The sequence below is a fragment of the Notamacropus eugenii genome, chromosome 1, assembly GCF_028372415.1.
Source record: "Notamacropus eugenii isolate mMacEug1 chromosome 1, mMacEug1.pri_v2, whole genome shotgun sequence".
Classification (NCBI taxonomy): Eukaryota; Metazoa; Chordata; class Mammalia; order Diprotodontia; family Macropodidae; genus Notamacropus; species Notamacropus eugenii.
Window position 1 is genome coordinate 90,215,599 of NC_092872.1, and position 23,381 is coordinate 90,238,979.

The window sequence follows — 23,381 nt, forward strand, 5'->3', positions numbered from 1 at the left end:
GTTTTGAAAATCTTAAGAGTGCTATAGAAATATAAATTATTTATGATCACCACCCATAAGTGGCCAGGCTGAGAGAGTATACAAGGACTAAGTGTGCTGTGGGTCTTGTTATTCCCCCATCTCCACCCCCCAAAGAGGGCAAACAAGGGCAACATTCCATTCCTCCCAGGTTATCTCTGGCATAAGTCCCTATTGCCTAATTGGGGAGTTCCCTCTCCCCCCACCTGCTGCCCCTAAATCTCTGACTTGCCCAACTTTGAGTTGCTTCAGAGTTATGAGAATAGCTGTTATTTGATTCCATTCTCTTTTCCCTCCCCCAGTTTCTCCAAACTTAAGTGGGCAGGGGAGAGGAGAAGGGGAGAGTGTACCCCAAAACATCTGAGACAACAAGAGTTCCCTGGGCTCCCCAAGCAAATAATCAGTGGATCAAATGACCATTTACTTAGCATCTAAGATGTTTTAAGCTTTATGCAAAGTACTGGGAATAAAAGGACAAAAATGAAACAGTTCCTACTCTCAAGAGGCTTACAGTTAATAGAGAAATAGAATCTGTACTCATGTAGGTATAAACAAAATATACCAAAAACATGATCTGAGATTTTGAGCTGAAAAGGACCTTAGATGCCATTCAGTCCAGTCTCCTCACTCTACAGATGAGAATACTGAGGCTCAAAGACTTTAAGTGATTTGCCAGGTAACATAGCCAATGCCAAAAGCAAGATTTGTAGACACATTTTCCTGGTTCCAAGTCCAGAATTCTGCTACACCAAGGGTTCTTAACTTTGTTTATGTCTAGAAAAAAACCTTTAGACTCAGAATTGTTATTTGTTGTTCAGTTATTTCAGTCATGTCCAACTCTTTGTGACCATGGTAGGGAAGGGGCGTAGTTCTTGGCAAAGATCCTGGAGTGGTTTGCCATTTCCTTCTCCAGCTCATTTTATAGATGAGCAAACTGAGGGAAATATAGGTTAAGTGACTTGCCCAGTTAGTAAGTGTCTGAGGCCAGATTTGAATTCACGATGATGAATCTTCCTGACTCCATTTTGCTACCTAGCACATAAAATAAAATATACAAGCTTGCAAAGAAAATCAATTATATTGAAATAGAACTATATATGTATATGTATATATATATATATATATATGTATGTATGTATGTATTTTTGCAAAGTACCCAGATCCCAGCTTAAGAGCCCTTACTGACTGCATCTAAATGGGGATGGGGTGGGAGTGGAGAAAGGACTGGAGTGATCAGGAAAAGTTTCAGAAAGAAGGCAGAACTGTATCCCAACCACGGGAAAGAATCCACATAGACAAAAATATTTATAGCAGCTCTTTTTGTGGTGGCCAAGTACTAGAAATTGAGGGGATGCCCATCAATGGAGAGTGGCTGATGAATGTAATGGAATACTATTGTGCAGTTGGACTTGACGAGCAGTTGGACTTCAGTAAAACCTGGAAAGATATATATGAACTGATGCTGAGTGAGGGGAGCAGAACCAGGAGAACACTGTACACAGTTACAGCCACATCGTCCTATGACTAACTTTGATAGACTTGACTCCTCAGCAATGCAAGGTTGTAAGACAGCTCCAAAAGGCTCATGATGGAAAATGCTCCGTATCCAGAGAAAGAATTACAAAATCTGAATGCAGATGGAAGCACACCATTTGATCTCTCTCTTTTTGTTTTGTTTTATTTTGTTTCTTCTTTCTTGTGGCTCATTCCATTGATTCTAATTCTTCCTTGCAACATGACTACTGTGAAAACGTTTAATGTGAATGTATATGTAGAGCCTATATCAGATTGCACGCCATCTTGGGGAGGGAGGAGGGGAGAATATTTAAAACTCATAAAGTTTGTGGAACTGGATGTTGTAAACTAAAAATAAATAAATATTTTTTTTAAAAAAAAAGAAGGTAGAACTGGACCAGAATCTTGAAAGGAACAAGGTGTTCTAAGAACCTATCAGAGACCCACTCCCCAATTACTTAGTTCCCTGGTGTTGAAGGTAGAGTTAGAGGTCTAGGAGAAGGAACAGATGTGGTTACCCCAAAGGCTTGGAGCAGCAGAGAAAAGGGGAAAGGCAGCCAGCTGCCAGAGGAATCAGGAAGGCCCCCGAAATGGAACAACAACAATGCCTTGGTTACCCACACTCATGCCCTCCACCCCACAGGTATCAGATTACCAACCGTAATACTCCCTGGGTGGTAGCTCAGCCTGGCGTATTTTTAGACTCCCCCCGCCACCTCCCCACCTCACTTGCTCCTAACGAGAGCCAGATGCCTCCTCCTCCTCTCAGTGCATTTAACATTTCCCTCCACAGGCCAGCCTAATTGCACAGCCCCGGCTCCAGAGTGGTGTTTAGATAAGTCCTGAGGGGAGCCAGCTGCCCCACACACACCCAGCCCCCCTGCCCCAGGGCTTCACTCCCTTGTTCCCCTCTTGCTTTGCAGGAGCTGGAACCACATCCTTAAATGGGCCTCCAGCTCCATTAATGCTGCTGGATGCATGTTTCTCCATTCCAGGGGCTATTGCCAATGTCTATGTCCCTAGTTATCCTTTAAACTAAAGGTGTTCTTCACCAGGGAGGTGGCGGGGAGAGAATGCATCCCCAAATATTCTGTGGTTAGATTTCAGGAATCCATGAACATGGTTGGGGGGAAAAATTACAGTTTGACCTCAACATAATTGGTTTCCTTTGTAACCTTGTGTATTTTATTTTACGTATTTAACAACATTAAATTACACATTAACAATAAATGATGCGTTAACAACATTTCCCAGAAATGTTTCTAAGAAGGGGTCTATAGGCTTCTAAGAAATTTCTAAGAAAAGGTCTATAGGTTTCACCAAGTCCATGACACAAAAAAGTTTAACCCTACCTGTACACTCTGCACTACCCCCTCAACAGACATGCCCTCAACCCCAGTTGCACCCCCTCAGATCCCTGCATTCTGATTCCCAGATCCTTGACTCCCCATCACTAGATGAGTATTTCTAGGCCAATACTGCTGCCTTGTCATTCTCTACAATCAATAATGTGTCCACCTGAAATCCTACCCTGAGACTGAACCTAAAACTACTGCTAGATTCTTTATACCCTGTTGGAGGGGAGGGGGAACACTGGGCACACCCGCAAGCTGTATGCTGGCAAACACAGAAACAGACAGTCCATGTACATAACTGATTATCTGGGTGCTGAGGTTGGGAAAAATTACGTAAAGAACTGCCCTATTGACTCTCAAAACAAAATTCACAAAGGACCCAGAAATCCAAGTCATTTCTAGCTGGCTTTAATGTAGTTTGTCCTGGCCAGCTTCCCTCCTTAGTCATGTCTAGCTTGACTTAATGTGTAAATGAGAGGTCTTCTCTATGCTTACACCAACAGGGTGTATCAAGAGGTGAATCAACCAGGATAGCTCTGATGATGTAGCGGGGAGCCTCATCAGGATGAAAAACTGGTCCTGAGGGACCTTCAAATTAGATAATCCGCCAGGAGGTAATTGAGAATTCATACTCAGAGGCATATACATCTATGTGTATGTATGGATCTATATGAATAAATAGATCTAAGTGTATAGACATGTGGGATTTGTTGGTTTGCTTTTGTCCAGACCTATGATTTCATTGGGCTAGGCCAGGAATTTTCAGACTTTTTGGTCTTAGAACCTCTTGAAATTCTTAAATTTTATTGAAGATGTCCCAAAGATCTTTGTTCACATGGGTTATATCTGTAAATATTTACCACATTTGAAATTTAAATGCCTTAATATTATTACAAAAATATTTTTCACCTTGTAGGACTCGAAAGGGTCCTAGGGACTCCCAGGGATCCCTAGACCACACTTTGAGAATTCCTAGTGTAGCAAACTCTCTGTAAAACAACTCCTTCTACCAATGCAGGCCAACAACTGGCCTGCCAATTACTTAGAGAATTGCCTAGACCAGTGAAAGGTTAAATAACTTTTCCAGGGATACACAGAAAGTACTCATTAGAGGCAGACCTTTCTGACTAGACTATACCTCCTATATACCTCTTATGTACATCTGTTTGTGTGTATATATGTATACTAGAATACAGCTCCTATATATCTCCTACGTACGTCCATATCATTTATATGTATGTATACATGCACACATGTGTATATGTATATGTATGTACACACATACATACTCAGGTATATTGAAGTCAGCTCAGACTTACTTGGTATAGCCAATTGTTAATGCTTCAGTGTGAGCATTTATATTTCAGAATTCTGCAAAGGCAACAAATTATAGTTTAATAAGTAATTATTTTGTTGAGTAGGCTTAAGGAAGTGATAGGAAAATAGTTAATAATGCAACTTTTAGAAGTATAGACCCCATAGACCCAATCGTTAAACATTTACCAACCTACTCCTCTTTCTTCTCCTTCTAGTACATGAGGGAGGAGTAAGTAAAACATTTCCTTCTAATATAAATGTTAGTTGGTATTTACTGTTATTATTACACATCAGAAGGAGGCAACCTGAATTTGTACAATGTGTTGCAGAAGCTTTCTGTAGCCAGCAATTATCCACTGTGTGGATGTGGGGCAGCCCTCCAGGCAAGGATTAACTAGTGGAATGTTTAAGAAATAGAGCAAATTACCTGAAAGAGATGGGCAGGTTAAGTGCCCCTTCCTCCCTGGACTGGACCAGCATTTGCCCTGTCCTCTTCACATTTCAATTTCCATTTCTTGGCCTTAACCCTTTTCCTCTAGCTCCTCCCTTACTCCAGCCCAGAAAATATTTCTAATGACTACGACACAAAAGCCATTACCAGTGTTTTCAAATAAACCCCAGGCTTCTCTCCTTCGTGACCTGGAGTATCTTCTTGACCAGGTCTCCTCCCACTCCCCTCCTTCTCTGTGGGGTGGGGTTGTCAGGAGGCAGAGAAAGAATAGGTTAGACTTCATAAAGTCTTCCTACTCACTGGCCTTCCCGAGTCTTATGCCAGCCACAGCTCTAACAAAAAGGTGTCTGGCCCCACAGTCCCTAGGGAGCACCAGTACTGCCCCACAACTCTCAGAAGAGCCTTTCCAGCTGCCCGCTGCCGACCTTGCCTTGACTCTTGTCAACAACTTCAGCTCTCTCAAGCCCGCCAAAAAACAGGGCTCTGTGCCTTCCTAAGTTCCATTTTGTCTTCTCAACTAGAGGCCAAATCCCCAAGAGAAAAGGACCCGCCTAAACCCTCTCTTTCGCCCAACCACTCAGGATTCCATATTCAGCACTTGCCTCCTGCCCTTTCAACCATGCCTGAGCTTCTAAGAGACTCTCCAAAGCTCAATATCCAGACCAAGCTGGGTGGGAAGAGGAGAGAAACAAGGAGGGCCCTTGCTCTCTGCCAGTCCATCTAACAGGTCAGGGCAGAAGGAGGGTAGTATTATTCTTCTTGTGGAGCTAAAAGCCACGGCAGGGACAGTGCTTTCTGCCTCATCCCCAGCAGGGAAGGTGCTAAGTAGTCTCCCTTTCCTACAGACCTCCACAATCCACACAACAGAGGGAGTGATGGATTAGCCAGAGAATTTATGGGTTTCACTGCTTTTCTCCTGGGAGAAAGGAATTACCGATGGGCCTGTGCTCAGTTCGGTTACTGTCAAAGCAGGGCCCTCTCTGAATGTCTTTCTGTACATAAAGAGATCGCTGGATCACAAAGCCCAACCTCTCAACATCGGAAGCTTAGCCACATTCTTGTCTCCTCTCTTTTTTTGCATCCACTTTATAGCTTTGTGCTCAAGCTCTCAGAACATAAATGTACCCCTGCCCTAGGGCGGAAGAAGCAATGAGTAGAGCCCTAGGTTCTGGTGTCCCTTCTCAGAGGCTCATGGTGGGAGTATGGGCTCTCTCCACAGAATGGAACATAATAGTCTGTTGAGTAGCACCTTGGTGCAACCTACTTACAAGTAAGTGTAAGTCAGACCCTACCAAGATGGATGAGGTAAGAAGTCGATTTCAGGGGGTGTCCCTTCCCCAAATCCAAACCCTAATTCATCCTCTTTTCCCTTTTATTTTCCTCCCTAGCCCCCTTCCTTCTAGACTCGAAGCCAGGGGAGGCAAGGCTGCACCCAGCCAACCTGCCTCCACCCCTACCCCCTCCACCTCGACCCAGCCGTAAAGTTTCACCCCGCTGGGGGGCGCTGCTGGGCCACGATTCTGACCCGGGTGGGCACGGGCAGCACAGTCAGACCTAAAGGCCCACCTCGTTGCGCCCTCGCTGCGGGCATCCATCTAGGGGTACGGGGCATAGCAGGAAAGCCTGCACACCCGCGACGTGTGGGTGACCAGCGGAGGAAGGCGGCTGGCAGAGCCGCAGGAGCTGTCCCGGCTCTTTCCTTCCCAAACTTTTCCCGCCCGCATCGGCGCTGGAGAATGAGGCGCCCCGGGGAGGAGGGGGTTAGGGGGTGAATGGAAGACTTCAGAAAGACGTGTCAGAGGTCCCAATCGTGACAGGACCGGGGGTGGGGGGCCCTGGCTCCAGGAGGGCAGCGAGCAGAGAAGTGGGTCAGCAGCAAGAGCCGGGTCCTATCCTGTTAACCTCCCACTCCCAGCTCAATGCTAGAAGCCTCTCTCCCCAGGCTTAGGTGGCTCTTCTCACTTCTGGGGTGGGGGCTTCATACATCCCCTCTCTCCTCCTTCACTTCTCTCCCTCTGCGCACCCCCGGCCCCCGGAATCCCCATCCTCAATGCGCAGCCCCCCTCGCCACCCTTGTTCTGGGGCACTACTCACTGAGGGGCCGGCGGGGCTGGCAGCGGGATGGGCCAGGACGGGCTGGAACTGGAGGCGAGGCCGCCGGGCTGTTTTGAAGCTCTGGGGTTGGGACTCTCTCTCCTCTCCCTCCCTTCTCCTCCTCCTCCACCTCCTCCTCCTCCTCGGGTGGTGAGGAGCCTCCTCCCCCATCCCACCCAACCCCACCCCCTCTTCTCCCCTCCCCTCCCCTCCTCCTGTCCCCAATCCCGCCTCCCGGGGCGGTGATGTCAAGAGCGGGGAGACTGGGCGTGTGGGAGAGAGCAGGGAAGGAAACACCCTAAGAAGCAGAGGAGGAAGGGACTGGCAGCACCCCACTCCCCGACGACCCTCCTCTTTTCGGCCCACCTGGAGCTCCCAGAAACTCTGTCAAAGTTGGGAACTACACCGGCAGTGGGGGTGGCTAGGCCCGGGGTGCTTTGGGGATGGCCAGCTAGCTTCCCTGAGCTTGTACACCGTCCTTCTCCAACAGCTCCCTAGGAAGTTTTCTTATCCCGTCACCTCCCCAGCTTCTCCGCAGAACTTGGGGTCTAGCATCGCGCAGTGGTGGAGCGGGGGGCCGGGGGTGGGGGAGGATAGTACTGGCGAGAGTCTAAGACGGGTAGGGAAAGAAAAGGAAAACTTTGCAAAAAGAGAGGGCGTAGTTTTTAACTTCGGGTCAGATTCCTGGCCGAATCTACACCTTCTCCCAACTCCCAAGCGCTGTCCCCTCCCTCAGTCTTCCTTTTGCTTGTGGATAGGGGTGATTGGGAGACGGGGAGTAATTCGCACACCTTCCCCAGGTTCTGTCACTGACTTCCTGTGTGAGTTTTCCCAATGACTATTTCTTTGGGTTTTAGTTTGCAACATTAGAGGGTTATGGGAGTAAGGATCCCTCAGATTTCCCTTCCAACTTTGTCAATCTTTGTTTCTACTAATTATTTTTTAAAGCGGGGCTGAAGGGGAGTCTACTAGTAGTGCCTTTGGGCACAGACTAAGCTCCGGAAACCAGGAAAGTGGGGAGTGTGGAAATATGTGAGAACGAAGAACGCGAAAGCAACCCAGCTGCAAGCAAAGGCCAGATGTGCCGCACATCAGGCGCCAGCGCAGCTGTCTGCCGTGTGCCTGCATTCAACCCCTAGTCTGTATGAAGAGAAAAAAGCCTGGGGGAATAGAAAAGCCTACGGAATGGAATTGGGAACTAAAACACGTTGTACAGACCCAGAAAAGGAATCGTCTAGTTAGTACAACCTCCCCATTTGACCTGTGAGGAAACTCAGGCCCAGAGATATTTAAGTGACTTGTCCAAACTAGTTAGTGACAGAGTGGAGAATCAAACTCAGGTCCAGTGCTTTTCCAGAGATGAGAATAAGGATCCCATCCCCTCCATGGTGATGTCTCCCTTCTCTTCTGAATTCCAGCAAGCCCTTATTGTCCATAATCTTGGCTCATAATATCTTAACAGTCTTAGAACTTTGGACCTTAGGGTATATACCACCTTTTATTGTTAACTATTTGGGAGTAGGGAGAGATATATATTTTTTTCTCAACTTTTCTCAATTTTCTTTTCTTTACAATTCCATTGTAAAGTGGGATGATGTCATACCTTTTTGTATCTCAGATGTTCAAAGATTTTTTAATGTAGATAATTATGATATAATTGAAACCTTAAGGAGGCATATGGGGAGGGGTAGGAGAATGAAGGAAGAAATGAAGGAAAGGCTGCTTCTGATGTCAAAAAGTTGCCAAGGAAAAGTCTCTCAGGTCAAGAACAGAGGGAGAGAAGGATGGAGTGGGCAGTAGGAAATACCAGTCTCTGTGACTCCAGCGTCCTCTTGACAGCTACAGAGAAAGTCCATATCAAATGGTGTGCCTAGTCAGGGAAACTTGGGTTCGAATCCTGCTTCTCATATTTACTCATCATATACTTACCTTGTCTCAGTCTCAGTTTCCTCATCTGTAAAATGAGGACAATGATACACCTACCTCACAGGGATGTTTCAAGGATGAAATGAGATCATATTTGTTAAGCACTCTTGCAGGCTAGATCACCCTGAAAGTATCAGAGGCAGGATTTGAATTCATTTCTTCTTGTTCCCAAGTCCCATTGTGTCCCCTAGCTGCCTAGAAAAAGGAAGCAGGGAATGTTCAAAAGACAAAATAATAGCATATTACAGCTGGAAGGAACCTCAGAAATTATCTCATCTAACCCCATCATTTATAAAGTCTGAGATCTAGAGGTGTTAAGTGATTTACTCAAGATTATATGTCTAATAAATAGCAAACCTAGTATTTCAAACTAGGTCTTCTGACTCTAAGTATGTATGTATGTACCTATACATATGTGTGTACCTATATATACATATGAATGTGTATATGCATGTATGTATATGTTGGTATTATGGATTGCAACCATGTCTACCATGTCAACCATTCTAACAAACTATCTCTGTTTACGTCATTAGGCTATACAAGCCATAGGGCGGAACTAATGTAGCAGTTCTTAGATTCTCACTAAATATTCACAGTGGAGTTGCCATCTCATTTCTCCCATATCTATCATAGGCTCTATTGCCCCAGATCTCTTCCCAACCCAGCTATTGAGGCTGCAAGGGGTTGACATGCTGGTCTGTGCATAATCAACCCCACCAGGGATTCCTAAAAGGCAAGTATCTCTCCAAATCATTCAGAAACTGTCTATGACAAAGGATCCAGATGCTGAAAAGAGGCAATATGGCACTAGAAGAGGAGTAAAAAATCCTGTATTCTATTCCCAACACAGTCATTAGTTCCCTATTTCCATTTCTTCATTTGTAAAATCCCTTCAAGCTTCCCAAAGTATGTGCTTCTAACAATAAGGGAGTTGTCTCTCCTCTTTCTTTTTTGTCCTGGAGGAAAGCTAGATCATTCTTTTTTGAAAATTTAATTTTAAAAAATCCATTTTCTCTTCCCCCTCTGAAAAATAAAGAAAAACAAAACTCTTGTAACAAATATGAATAATCCAGCAAAAACAAATCCCCATGCTGGCCAAGTCCAAAAAAAATACGTCTCAATCTATGCCCTGAGTCCATTGCTTCTCTGAGAGGTTGTACATGTTTCACGATGGCTCCTCTGGAATCATGGAATCCGTGTGTTGTTCAGAATTCTTTAAGTCTTTCAATGTTACAATTACAATGTGGGTGTTTAAATTGCTCTGGTTCTGCTCACTTCACTCTGTATGAGTTCATATAAGTCTTCTCAGGTTTCACTGACATTATTCCTTTTAGATGATCATTTTAAAAAGATGAGCAAGGCAGAGAAACAAAATGCTTTGAACAGTGGCTCCCCAGCACTCCAAATGTATTAAAAAGAGGCAAAGTGGGCTAGTGAATAAAGAACTGGATTTCAATCCTTCCTCAAACACCTACCAGTTCTATGACTCTGGGAAGTTCAATTGATCTCCCTGAGTCTGTTTTCTCATCTTTACAACTATGCATTTGAACCCGATAACTTCTAAGATGCTTTCCAGCTCTCAATCTGTGATCCCATGAAACTGCCCCTCCCCTTTTACTTTGTGGGTCACTCTGACTGGCAGAGTTTAGGGACTTAATGAACCCCTCCTGCAAACAACCTATTGCCAAGCCCACGTATTAAGAAAACAGGTCCTTTTTGAAAGTTGTCTGGGCTTCTTAAGCAGGTGAGGGAAACACAGAAAGATTTGTGTTTAAATAAAGATGCAGGATATATTATTAGATTTAGTTAATGTATTAGTTTCGCTGAACTGCTTCCCCCCCCCCCTTTTGTTTTTATTCTTTCTTTCAAAGAATGAATCATGGTAGGGAGGGTTGAGGGAGGAAAAGATATATTCAAAAATGAAGATGATGTAAAAAAGCAAGTCATCCATAATTTGTTTTTATATTCAAGGAATAGGGTGTCTTTTTGAAATTCTCCCTTCCTCCCACCCCTTCTAGCTACTGCTCAGCATGCCACCACAGCTGTAAAGTGTAAACTTGGAAAAACCCCAGCCAGTCCTGTCTGGAGGGGCCAAGAAAAATCTGCAAACCCAGATCCCAGTGGCCTCTTTGAGATGTTTTCCACATTGTTCTCTCCCCATTCTGCCCACCTCCACAGATTCAAGAAGTGAGAATTATTTCCAAGGGAGGAAACTCAAATTTTATGTTAGACTGCATGGTGCCTAAAATCTGGACCTCTCCAATTTCCCCTTAGGGATCATTTTCATGGATTATAGGATCAGAGATTTAGAATGGGAAGAGATATGAGAAGTTATCTGATACAACCCCTTCATTTTTATAGATTAGGAAACTGAGGTCCAGAAAGGTTAAGTAATTAGGCAAACATATAGGTAGTAAGTGGAAAACCTGGGTTTGAAATGCAGGCCCTCTGAGTCCAAATTCGCACTGTACCAAATATGGACTCTTTCCATTATATGGTATGCAGACTCCAGGGCTTAACTTTTCCTGACTCTTTCTTGGTTCTGATTGTATGACACAGTCATATCAGGCCTGCTATCAAAAGTAACAATAATCATTATTAATATCAAAAATAATATTATTAATAGTAATGAGCATCTTACTACAAGGAGTTTTAAATCATCATAACTATATTCTGCAAGCCTTTATCAATGTTTAACAACAACCCATTAAAGAATATCCTTCACCCCTCCTGGGCTCACAGGCCTCCTTTGAAGACATTGTCTGCATGTAAACCCCCCAAATTTAGGCCAAGTAAATAACTGGTTATTTGGGAACACCTCTGATAATAATGGTGACAGTAATAAGGATCCCATGTGTAGTGGGAAAACTCTGGATTTGGGGTCTGAAGGACTGGGTTTGAATTCTAATCATTCCATTTACTTGGATGACTTTGGGCAAATGACTCTATGAACCTGTTTCCTCAACTATAATATGAGCTAAGGGGACCATCTCCAGTCATCCTGATCTACATCTTGCCACTGGACCCAGATGGTTCCAGAGGAAAAAGTGAGGCTGGTGACCTTACATAGCCCTGCCTCCCTTAAATCCAATTCATTTGCAAGCCATGGCATCATCTTCCTGACGTCATTGTCCTCTTCAAAAATGGACAAACAGTAAAAACAACAATAACATAAGTTAAGATGAATGCAAAGGCTCCTGCCTGAGACAAAATGGTCCAAATTCTGTGAATTACTCTTAGGAGTAATAAAAACAATATCTTAAATATTTAATGCGCTTTAAGTTTTTCAAAGCACATTCATGCCAGTTGAAATCATGGAGATGAAGGTGTCTGGAAAAGTAATAAGAACAAAGGAGGACTTCTGGTGTGTGTGTCCTTCGTAGCCAAAGAAGACCATGCCATCAGAGAAATGACGACATGACTTGCACTTGACTTTGTTTTGAGTGAGGGAGGGCTGTGCGGGTCACCAGCCTCACTTCTCCTCCAGAGCCATCTGAATCCAGTGACCAGATATTCATCAGGATGACTGGAGATGACCCAGGATGAGGCAATTAGGGTTAAGGGACTTGCCCAAGGTTCCATAGCTAGTGAGTGTCACGTGTCTGAAGTGAGATTTGAACTCAGGTCCTCCTGACTCCTTCCCTGGTGCTCTATCCACTGCACCACCTAGCTGCCCCAGGACTTCTGGTGGGGAAGCGGGGAAGATAAGTTGGTGGGTACTGATAAAGACGTAAAAAAAAAAAAAGCAGTAAACATTTTAAAATATGCGAAAAAAACAAACAAAAAAAGAAATCCTGAAGAGACACAAATAAGGCAGTGTTACTATGTTACTACCTTGTTGAAGTCAACATACAGTAATCCCTCTACATCATGACTCCCCACTGAAGTTTTCATGTACTGTGGGTTGGCATAAGAAGTTAAATGGGAATTTGGGGGGAGTTTTGCAGAAGCCTCAGATAACACTCCAAGGCCAGCAGATGACACAGAGCCTCTGACCAAATGCTTAACACAAATAATACAATAAAGTGTTGTAAACACCCCCATAACAGAAAAAAAAATTCAGATTTCTTTTCTGGTACAGAAGAAGGACCAAAAAATTTTACTCATGCCACTAACCTCTTCAATGCAGAAGGGATAACTGTACACTATTTTAAAGCAAACTGTACATAACAGAAGTTTAGTTTCATGTACAATCATTTTTTGTCCTTGGTATATTAAAATGTTTACGTTTGTTGATGGCTAAGTTTATAATAAAAAAAAATTTAAGTAGCAAAACCCTTGTTACTAAGGGATCCTCAGTATCCAGTGGTCTGTTCTAAAGACTGCGGCATCATGGAATGATAGAAAGAACATTGGACTTGAGGTCAGGGTGCAAGTCCTGACCACCACTCACAACAGGACACGTTCTTGGGCAAGTCACTTAATTGCTCAAAGGCTCAGTTTGCCTGTCTGTCAAGTAAGGAAATAATCATCTCTATCCTGCATTCTACAGTCTGTTGTGAGGCTCAGATAAGATATGGATATGAAAGGCTTTTGTGCACCATAAATCACCATATGACTATGAAGGATTGTTATTATTTTTATCCAAAGCATCTGGATATTTGAATTTTCTACTTTTCATCAGGAGATTTGGCATTGTGTAAACAATCTCAAAGCTGTCCCAGATGTGCATTTTCCCTTAAAGATTAGTAGAAAGGAGTGAAGAGTATGTCCTATTTCACCATCAATATAGTTTCCCAGAAGTCTTAATATTAAGCCCAGATTTGCTCATGGTGACGTATGAGATGTGTAAGGAAAGAAGTTTCCAGATGTAGTCCCACTCTGTCTTCAAAACTCTGTTTAAGACAAAAGAAAAGACTTGAAATCTTTTCCTCTAGGAGCCTTCCATGATCAACACTCTTCAATCTCATTCATAAAACAAGCCTGTAGTACTTAAAATCCTTCATCTAAGCATATTTTCGTATTTCTTATTAAGGAAAGTGGGTGTCATGTGACTATCCTTTCCAATCTGTACCATTTAACAATCATCTCCCCAAGGGTAAGGCCTGGGTCACCTGAGGAGTGCACACACACACACACATGCACACACGTACACACGCACACATGCGCACACACACACACACACACACACACACACACCTTCAGTATACTCTTTTCTTGAGCATGAATCAGTGAGGAAATGGGAAAGGGAGGAGACACTTCAGTGAATTCCATCCTGCCCATAATATAACCTACTGTCAAGTTTCAGGAAAAGACCCACAAATACCACATGAGCTGTAGTCAGGTTTTTCCCCTTTCTGGTGGGAAACACATCCAATCATTGTTACAGAGACAGGAGAGCCTACACGTAGAAAATAGCAGCTAGAAGGGCCTTAGAAAGGATAATTTTCTCCATCTCCTCGCTTCTGCAGAGACCACATCTGGAAGATGAAACTCTTCTGGTCCCACAGACCTCCTCCCTCAGGTGGACATCCCCCTGCTTAAACATGCTGACACTGTCAGTTCTTCTCTTACGTCTGATCTAAATCATCACTGTTGTAGACCATGCCTGCATGTTCTTATTAAGTAACCTGGTGGCAGATGAAGGCCATTGAATCATCCTCCCCTATAAGAAACACGCTTTGATGGCTAAGCAAGTTGTGGCATATGAATGGAATGGAATACTATTGTGCAGGTCGAATTCAGGAAAACTTGGAAAGACTTATATGAACTGATGCTGAGTGAAATGAGCAGAACCAGGGGAACATTGTACCCAGTTACAGCCACGTTATGCAATGACTAACTTCGATAGACTTAGCTCTTCTCAGCAATACAAGGTTTGAAGACAACTCCAAAAAGCTCATAATGAAAAATGTTACCCACATCCAGAGAAAGAATTATGGAGGCTCTCTCTCTCTATTCTTTGTTTCTTCTTTCTCATGGCTCATTCCATTGGTTATAATTCTTCTTTACAACATGACTAATGTGAAAATATATTTAATATGAATGTATATGCAGAACCTACATTGGAATGCACAAAATTTTGGCAAAGTGGGAGGGGAGAGAAGGGGAAAAAAATGTAAAACTCAAAAGCATGTGGAACTGAATGCTATAAACTAAAAAAAAAATTAATTAAAAAATGACTAATTATAAGAAGTGGAATCATAAAAAAGAAACATGCTTTGAGAGAATGGGAAATTTTTTTTTGATAGGAGAACATTCTAGATTCAAAGAATTCTATTCACAGAGCACAGAGTCTTCCCTGTACAGAACCTGGGATCCATGTACTTAAGAAAATTATTTTTTGAATAACTGGATTTCAATAGAATTTTCTTCCTTTGCAATCCTATGTATTTTGTTTTATGCATTTAATACATTATTCCGAGAAGCATCCATAGGCTTTACCAGGAGTTCATGATACAAAAAAGGGTTAAGAACCCTCTATATGGAAAGTGTTCAAAAACATGAGATGATGAAGGAGTTTCCAATGGACCAAGATACACTAGAAAAGAGTCTCCTCCTAATTGCCTTTCTACGGTGGGGAATATGCACAGGGGAAAGATTACTGATTGTGGAGTCAGAAATCCTGGGTTCAAACCTGCCTCTGATACTACCTATGTGATTGGGGCAAGTTACTAATCCTCTTATCTATAAAATAAGGAGAGCCATACTAAATGCCTTCTAAAATCTTCTCTAGATCTGTGATTTATGATTTAGTTCAAACTCGTGAAATAGGATAGGCCAAGAGTGCCTATCCAGATGTTATAAACATGTATCTAGTTCTCTCTTCCCTCTCAAATAGTGCATAGATGAGGTGAAAATGAATTCTTGCAGATGAACAAGACAGAAAAACACAGCTGGGCAAATAGCAAGTCGCTAACCAGTCAGGCATTGATTAAGCACCTACCATATGCCAGCTAAGTGTCACAGTGGATAGAGTGCCAAGTCTAGAGATAGTAAGATCAAAATTGAAATCTGCCTCAGACATTTACCCTGTACCCATACCCTGGGTAAGTCTCTTAACCCTGTTTGCCACAGTTGTCTCATGTGTAAAATAAACTGGAGAACAATAGGGAAAGCCACTCCAGTATCTTTACCAAGAAAACCCCAAATGGGTTACAGTCAGACATGACTGAAAAACGACTGAACAGAATGTGCCAGGTCCTTCTCAAGAAACTGAGGATACAATTATAAAAGTAGCAGCTCCAAGTTCTCATTGAAGGGGAGGGACAAAGAAGTCAAAAGCAGTGTAGACATCCAACGTACAGTGATGCAGGGGCCCATAAAAATGAGCATGATTCACAGTACAGTTGCTCAAAGGAACAGCTGATCTAGTAAAAGGCAAGTGTAAGGGGAAAGAGCTATCCATAAAATTCAGACTTCCACCTCAGTGATATCCTTACCCCTGTGGTTTGGACTCTGTGCAAGAGAGGCCTCATTCATTGGAAGGCCACAGCAGAACTTGTCTGGGATAAGGCTTCTGTATTCTGGAAAGAGTCTGGGTGGAAAAATCCTAAATGAGTCTTCCAGATGGGGAGCCAAGGTGTGGCAGGCTTGGGAGTCAAGTCTGGAAGTTTCTTTCCTTCTGCAGAGATGCCTTTCTGTGTTAGCCCTGCTAAGGTTCAGTTGAGGGTCACTGGCGGGGTCTCTGACCTCAGACACCCTGTGGTCTGAGGCAGCAGGGCAGAGAATGCCTCCAGAAGGAATGGTAAAAAAGGAGCCACATCTGTGAGAGGTTGTCTGTCTAGATAGTATCTGTGCTCTGAGGTGAGCTATTCTGGTCTCTGTTTTTTTGTGGCTGTGGGAAGGGAAGAAAATCAGTAACTATAGCTAGGAAAGGGGGTAGATCTGATGAAAAGTTACATGCTAGATAAATCGATCAATTGATCAGCTGATAGACAGATAAAGCATTTATTAAGCTTTACTATGTACTAGGTTCTATGCTAAATTTTGAGGATAAGAATACAAACAAAATAGTCCCTGCCCTCAAGGAGTTTATATACTTATCTCTAATACACTGTGGGGGTTAGGGGCACAGAACCCCAAGGATCTGGAAAATCCATATAAAATGTTTTGTCCCTCTCTTTGTAACAGAGAAGTCTGAATTATTGTGGTATTAAAAGATAAAGTATGTTGGTATTATATAATACCATAGATATATTTTATGCATGTCTGAGTTTCTAAACATTTTGGGGGGTCATCTGCTGCCCTTTGCACATCATCTTCAGCTTCTGGAAGACTCCTCCAAAATTTCTGTTTGATTTCTTATGCCCACCTTTGACATATCAAAGCCACAATGGGGAAGGTGGTGTGGAAGGGATAACTGTATTCCAACAGGTGAAGGGCAATGGATAGAGTTGTTACCAATGTCCCTTCCAAACCTAAAATTTTCTAATTCTCATTTTTCTTTTCCTTTCTTATTTCTTCTTTTCCTTTTGTGTTTCTTTCTTCCTTGTTCTTTTCTCTTTCCTTTCTTATACATTTTTCTCTTTCCCTTTTTATTTTCTCCTCTTTCTTTCCTTCTACTGTGCCAGCAGTCAAAAGAGAAGAGCAGTGATTTTCAAGTGCAGGAATTGGATTGAGGACACATAAAACTTTCCTCAGTCTCCTTTTCCAGATTTCTTGGGCTCTTCCTATCCACACCAGAACGTACTATAGGAAACTCCAGAACAGCTTATGGCTTCCATGGCAGTCCCTTTGGTGAAAGATGAGTTTTCTTACTTCTCTGTCTGGGGCCTCATTTCCTCACACCCCAGGATAACAGCCCAAGTTCCCTTTATGACACCCTTGACTCAAGTCTCCTTTTGATTAGGTATCTTTGCTACTACTCAACCATAGCCAATCAACACCACTCTCCTCCACCAAGAGCCCATCCCTTCTCTGTTTCATCCCCATCTCCCATGACACATTTACTGTTCTTATCTCATCTTTCCTTCAGTTTATATGCTACATAGATAGGGGCAGCTAGGTGGTGCAGTGGCTAGAGCACCAAAGCAGGAGTCAGGAGGACCTGAGTTCAAATCTCACCTCAGACCCTTGACACTCACTAGCAAGTCACTTAACCCCAAATGCATCATCTTGGGTCATCTCCAGTCATCCTGATGAATATCTGGTCACTAGATTCAGATGGCTCTAGAGGAGAAGTGAGGCTGGTGACCTGCACAGCCCTCCCTCACTTAAAACAAAGTCAAGTGCAAGTCATGTCATTATTTCTCTGATGGCATGGTCTTCTTTGGCAATGAAGGATGAATACACATGCTACATAGATAGCTCATTGCTTCAGAGACAAATTCCTTGGAACTTCCAAGATGAAAATTAACTTTTCATTTGTGATACAGTAGACTTGGAGTCAGAAAGAACTGAGTTCAAGCCTCACCTCAGGTACTTCCTAGCTGTCTGACCCAGAATAGATCACAAGACTTAGTTGGAAAATGGGGATAATAGTAACACCTACCTTAAAGAGCTGTTGTGAGGATCAAATGAGATAAATTGTAAGAGGCACTTAGAACAATGGGTACTATATAAATAATTATTACTTTTCCTCCCCCTCTTTGCATAAAATAATTGGATCAATATTCTGCTCACGGGAAAATCTCATGAGTCTTTTTTTTTTATCTGTCAATCAACCAGCATTTATTAAACACTTATCATAATAGGACACTGAATTGTCATATGAGTATACATGAAGAGTTGGAATAACCAATAAATGCTTGCTTCATAAGCCATTATTCAGAACTGTATATGCATTGAATGATATATGTATGTATATAAACACATATAATGTTAAATTATACTAAAATGTAATTATACTGTTTTATTTTTTTTAGACCACCTATTATGTGCTAAGCATGGTGCTAGTGCTATCTCTGCCTTCCAACAAACACATTATAACAATGGTGGGGGCCAGCCAGGTGTAGACTTGTGATTTGTTCTGGTTGACCTTTTGATGAAGAGATTCCCTCTACTGATATAGATCAGCAACTGTTTTGACATTTATGGTCTTAGAGAATTGCCCTCAGGACATGGACTTGCCTGGGATCACAGAGCCAGGATGTGTCAAGGACTGGCCTTGAACTCTGATCCTCCTGACTCTAAAGCCAAGTGGATTCTTTAGCAACTGTGGTGAACTGATTTCCAATTATATTACTTACTAATAACTCACATTTGTATAATACCTTAAATTTTACAAAATATGTTTTGACAATAATCATGGCAAGTAGGTAATATAAATATTATTAACTCTTCTTTACAGATGCAGAGATTCACATTCATAAGCAATTTTGAAGACAGTACCACAGATGCTTTTATCTACCTACTCTGAAGAATTGGATCAAATAGGTAAAGGGGAAATTAAAGGGAGATATTTGGAATCATCCTCCAAATAACACAATCTAGTTTAGGTCTGGTCCTATTATTCCTGAGAAGGAAACTGAATTTGTGTGTCTTCAATTAAATTAAATTAAATTCACTTTGAAGGAGAAATAACTCATTATTTAAAAAAAAATACAAGGAATATTTCTAGACTTGAAATAGAAAAACTTGGTATTTAAAAAAGAACTATGGCCAGAGGCATCTAGGTGGTACAGTGGATAGAGTACCAATCCTAGAGTCAGGAGGACCTGGTTCAAATCCAACCTCAAACACTTACTAAGTATGTGACTCAGGGCAAGTCACAACCTCAGTTGTCTCTGAAAGAAAGAAAGGAAAAGAAGTGTGGCCTGGGAGTCAGAAGATCTGCATTAGAATTCTGACTGTGGCAGTAACCACTATGGTGACTTGGAGAAGGTCATTTCACTTTTATGAATTCACTTTCCTTATCTATAAAACAAATCTAAGTGGTTCACTTAGACTGACCCTAAGATCCTTCTTTCCTTACTGCCCGCTTTTTCTTCCATCATACATCAGTCCATCAAATTGAAATGCATGTGTTAAGTTCATTTTGTGTTCTAGTTACTGTGGTAAGCTCTGATGAATTAAAACAGTGCCTGTTCTCAAGAAGCTTACCTTCTAAAGGTGGAGGGGAGGAAACATGTATATATGTAGGTATCTACAAGACTTATGTGAAGCAGACACAATCAATCAGACAAAAGAGAAAGGGCATGACATTGCGGAGCAGGAAGCTTCAAAGGAAGCATCTTCTGCTTTGATGACTTGAGGTATAGTCCAGGCCTGAAGACAGTGAAAAGACTATAGTCTCTAGACCACCTAAGAAGAGGGCTGCCTGAGATCATGCTGGTCTTCTTGGACTGTGACTTTTCTTAGAAAAGACAGACTCTTCAGCCTTTGGGAACAGCTACAATTCTCCCCCCTAGTGAACTGTTCACAAAACCAATTTTTCCATTTATTCTCTATGTCCATGTCAGACCCTGATTGTGGGAAAGGAGTTGGCTACTTATGTATAGAATGATTTTACATATATATTATATATATATATTTATACCCGCATGTTTGTGTCTAATGATAGCAATCTTGAAGGCTGAGCAGGGGAGAGGGAAGAAAAAAGAAATTTACATAACTTCATTATATATTTAAATGGAATAGTAAGTTGTACATAATAGACTCACAGTTTCAGGTGAAATCATTTTTTTTAATTATACTATGTTATGGAAATATTTGTTTTATCCCATTAGTTAAAAATGAAATAAATTTTTAAAAGAAGGAAAGAAAGTGAATTTCATTAAAAAGGGGAATCAGCATGTGTACATAGGTACATACAAGATATATACCAAGTAGAGGTAAGCACTTATAGGGGAAAGCACTAGTAATTCATTTTACAGATGGGGAAACTGAGGCTTAGAGAAGTAAAGTGATTTGTTCAAGGTCACACATATGCAAATAGTAGTTGGGATTTGAACCTGGTCTTCTAACTCCAAATACAGTACATTTTCCACTACACCATGCTACCTGGTTCTCCCCTTGGTACCTTACCTGTGATTTCATTGATATCAGAGAACTCCCCTTGAGGGGACTCCTTTTACCAACGCAGAATGGAAACTACTCTGGAGATTATGATCTTAGAAAGTTTCCTGGTGCATTGAGCAGTTAAGAGACGAACCCAGTGCCACACAAACAGTTATGTTAGAGATGGGGCTTGGACAGATTCTTTCCTGATGAGACCAGCTTGACAGGAACTTCAACACCCTGTCTTACTGACTCAAATCTGCTTCCACTCCCAATTCATATTGAATTGTCATCACCTAGGTCCCAGAGAAGTATTGGCCCTTTCTTAATTAATATTTACTTTATTTTGCATCATTTCACATAATTTTTTTCCCCCAAGCATCCTTAGAATTCAAAACCTTTTCTCTAGGGTCTTTTGTGTCTTTTGATCTGTTCTCAGGGACTAAGAACCATTCCAGAGAGTCAGAGAGTCTCTGATTTAGGTACTAGTAATTATGGCTTAGCAACTGAGTTGTAGTCTTTTAATACAGATAAAGTGACCTGTGCAGCTCCAAAGATCACAGATTCAAGCACCACTGTGAGGAAACTGTACAATTTATCATGGACCTAAAAACTCCATGGACATCAGGAATCATCACTTACTTCGCTTTCCCTCAGATACCTCCCTGTAAGATCAGAGAGAGAGCTTGATTTAGAGCCAGAAGATACAAGTACAAATCCAGCTTTTGAGGATCATGGAGCCTGGATTGGAATCTTCGCTCTGTTTATTTTCTGTGTAATAGTGAAACTTTCTGAGCTTCAGTTTCTTATCATGAAATGAAGGGGCACACACATAGGCACATATATATACATATATATACACGTATGTATGTATGTATGTATGTATGTATGTATGTATGTATATCCCTAAGGTCAAAGGAAGAAAGAAAGGTCTCATACAACATAATTTTCTCATAGTGAAAAAACTGGAAACAAAAGAGATGCCCATTTATTGAAGAATGGCTAAGCAAAATGTTCTTTATGTTGTTATAGACATGGTGTATATAATTTTCCTAGTTCTACTTCTTTCGTTTTGCATCAGTTCATATGTTTTCCCCAAGCTTCTCTGTATTCTTCATGCTCATCATTTTTATTGTGCGATATTTCATTAATTCATATTCCACAATTTGCTTAGCCATTCTTCAATAGATGAGCATTTCCTTTGTTTCCAGTTTTTTTTTTACTATGGGAAAAAAATATAATTATGAAACTGAGGCATAGTGAGCCAAATGATCAATGTATGATCAGCCAGAAGGGTCCAAGGAATAAACATGACTAGTCCTTCAAAGATCTTAGAGTCGAAGCACTTCATTTGTCTCTAAAGGAAACTGAGTCCTAGAGAGTTAAATAGACAAGTATAAGATCACTCCCAAGCTCCTAGGGTGAAAAATATTAAGGCATTCCATGGCTTTAGAGCCAGACCCCCTGCTATAACTGTAGGGGAGTGAAGAAATGAGGACAAGGGAGTTTGAGGGACTTGAATGTGATCACCTACAGGTTCCTAGGCCTAGAGCAAAGAGGACCTTAAGGGCATTTACACTAGAAACCCCCTCCATGGACTCTGCCTGAAACTGAGGCTTAGAGAGCTGAATGACCATTGTAGGGGCATCCTCAAGTGTCCAAGGACAAAAAGTGACAAGTCTTTCAGAGTCCTCAGAATCCAAACCCTTTATATGACTCTAAAGGAAAATGAGTCCTTGAAAGCTGGATAGCCCAGTGTAAGATCACTAACAATATCCTAGGATTAAAAATGTCAAAGCTTTCAAAAGCTTTTGAGCCAGACCTTTGCTGTGACCATAGGAGAAACAGAGGCCTAGGGACCTTCAGGGACCTGTATATAATCACCTTCAAGTTCTAAGGCCTAGAGCTAATAAGACTCCAGGACCTTCACTGGACTCTGCCTGAACCTGGGGCCTAGGGAACTGTGGGGACTGTTTTTGGATCACACACGAAGGTCCAAGGGAACAATGGAAGACATTCTGATGTCAGCAAGTCAACCAGCTTTATTAAACACCTTCTATGTGTGAGGTTACTGTGAGAAGCACTGGAGAATACCAGGAAAGGCAAAATGATCCCTGCTATCAAGAAACTTACAGTCTAATGGGGAAGACACCATGTAAAGAATAGTGTACAAACAAGATATATATACAGGATAAGTTGAAGCATTATGAAGGAAGAAATAGCATTTTTATGACAGCCAAAACATAAGGAAAGAAGAAGGGAATTTCAAACATATATATGCTGGTATAAGAAAGAAAGAGTACAGTTATCTCTTCCATATCACAACTTTCCCCATCATGGTTTTGATGTATCTTGGGTTGGCATAAGAAATTAAATGGCAATTTTGGGGGAGTTTGGTAGAAACTTCTGGTGACATGAAAGGTTGATACAGCAGACAGCACAGAAAAAGGTTAGAAACCCAGAAATGCATAAAATATATGTTGTTGTGTTTGTCCTTCGTTCTCAAAGAGGAACATGACATCAAGATGATGATATGACTTGCACTTGACTTTGATTTGAGTGAGGGAGAGCTGTGCAAGGTCACCAGTCTCACTTTCTCCTCCAGAGCCATCTGATTCTAGTGGCCTGTCACTCATTCGGATGACTGGAGATGGCCCAGCATGCAATGTGGGACCTTGGCCATTTTAGGCTAAGGTCTTATCAGATTCTCACTTTTGAGTGGCATACACCCATTCAATGAATAGGCCTCTTTAAGTAGTTCTTTGAGGGATGGCCCTTTTTAATAAAAGAAAAAAAACCAAAAAAAATCAACTGGGTAAAAG

General features: G+C 41.9%; 1 protein-coding gene across 1 annotated transcript in view; it reads right to left on the reverse strand.

Moving 5' to 3' along the window:
• The window catches only part of EMP2 (epithelial membrane protein 2), a 57,667-nt gene extending 50,770 nt beyond the window's left edge, over nt 1-6,897 (reverse strand). The window contains exon 1 of the mRNA XM_072609061.1: nt 6,751-6,897. The gene's annotated coding sequence lies outside the window, so the exon portion shown is untranslated. The remainder of the gene's footprint in view (nt 1-6,750) is intronic.
• Between the last annotated feature and the right edge of the window lie 16,484 nt (nt 6,898-23,381).